The 1,887-nt window shown below is 29.9% G+C and overlaps 1 protein-coding gene across 1 annotated transcript in view; it reads right to left on the bottom strand.

The window, feature by feature from the left end:
* The window catches only part of LOC110262663 (benzyl alcohol O-benzoyltransferase-like), a 33,749-nt gene that overhangs the window by 2,549 nt on the left and 29,313 nt on the right, over positions 1-1,887 (bottom strand). The window lies entirely within an intron of this gene.

Below are 1,887 nucleotides of genomic sequence, written 5' to 3'. Positions count from 1 at the left end.
AATGAACTCATGTTGGAAAGAGTAAAATGAATCAATTTTTTTAATTAAAAATAATCATAAAAATAATTAGAATAAGAGAATGATTAATGACATTACTATATTATGTTTTGCCGAAATACAATATTTCGTACAAAATTGCCTTGCATCCTCATGCCTCATGCGTTAATAGGCTTCCAAATTCATCCTTAGCTAGTATTAGGGCTGGAAGTGAGTCAAGCTAATTCATGAGCCAGTTCGAGCTCGACTCGTTAAGCTCGTGAGCTGGTGAGCCAAACTTGAGTCTGAAATTGAGTTCATAAATTAAATGAGTCCATTGATATAAAATTATAGCTCTTATTTGAGCCAGCTCGTGAGCTTTTAGTGAGTCGAGCTTGAGCTTAAGAAATAAGCTTGATTATTAATGAGCGGAGCCGTGAGCCAAACTCAATTTTTGTGAGCTGAGCTTGAGCTTAGTCTAACTCGACTCAGCTTAGCTCACTTCCAGCCCTGACTAGTATCTAACCCACCTAATAAAATAAATATCCATTCCTTTACAAAATAACCCATTATCCCTTTTCAGCCCGTAACCCTAAAAATCTTAATCAACATCAACTCCTAAACAACTTTTATTACTTGCATTAACTCACTGCTATCACTGAACATCTTTTGATATCAGCTATTGGGAAAAGGATTCTTTCCAATATTTTTAATAATTGATAGAATAAAGTGTGATTTATCACCTTTGATTCTATGAGTGGAACCAAAAATAAATAAAAAAAAATAATAAATAATTAGATTAAACACTAGATACCATCTAATTTTTTTCACTGGAGAGGATCCACTCCTCAGCTATTGCTAACATCTTCTTTACGCAACTGAATTCTGCACATTTTACATTCTGCACACATGTCGCATACAAAAATCATGACACGTTGGATCCATACACACATGGATATTTTCTTTCATCCTCCATATCTTAAAATTTTTCATAAAATAATTAGTCAAAGGGCATGACACACATGTCAAGTGGAAGAGAAAACTAAAGATAAGAACGCATCTCAAGGCATGAATTATTTTTAATATTATTATTATTTTTTTTAGTTGTCCACGCTATTTCTCAGTTCAACAGGTTAGAACAACTTCAATACTAAAAAATAGAGTTCTTCTTCTGATATATAGGGACTCAATTACCATTGAAATGAAAAGAGAAAGAAAATTCTTCACGGGAATCAAAATTAAGAGTCCCTCTAAATAAAAACTTGCAACAACCAATAAAATCATGCCATGTGGTAAGTTAATAAAAAAATAAAAAATATATTAAATCAAATTTAAATTATTTATTTTAATATTTTATAATATTGAATTATTTTGAATTTATAAATTTAAATAATATTATTATAAAAAAAATAATAATTATATTAATTTTAATTACTTAATTAATTAATTAGGTAGGACCACAATAGGGATTAAAGTTAGTTCTTTTTAATGGAGAAGAGAGATTCATTGAATTCATATTTATTGGTTATGACGCAAAATCTGATGTGGAGTCACTTTTTATGACAGATGAGCCATAAATAGGGACTGAAATGAGTTCCCTACTGGAGATGGTCTTAAAGATTAATCCGTCGTGGATCAAAATTCTATTTAAAAATTTGACGTTAGCCAATAAATTACTACATATTCAAACTCTCAACACTCACTTAAATAAACGAATAAGGTAATGGCTCAACCAATCCAAATTAATTTTTAATTTTAGTATTATAATAATACCATAGGATTAGCTTCAACTTTCTTTTAAAAAAATCTAAGCGCCAGCCGCCACCAACTCAGCCATTGACTTTATCACAAATATAATAATTGTGTCTCAAGATTATTTTGTCTTATATATAAATTTAATTTTAATAGACG

The sequence above is a fragment of the Arachis ipaensis genome, chromosome B05 (assembly GCF_000816755.2).
Source record: "Arachis ipaensis cultivar K30076 chromosome B05, Araip1.1, whole genome shotgun sequence".
Classification (NCBI taxonomy): Eukaryota; Viridiplantae; Streptophyta; class Magnoliopsida; order Fabales; family Fabaceae; genus Arachis; species Arachis ipaensis.
This window is presented reverse-complemented; position numbering and strand designations above follow the sequence as displayed.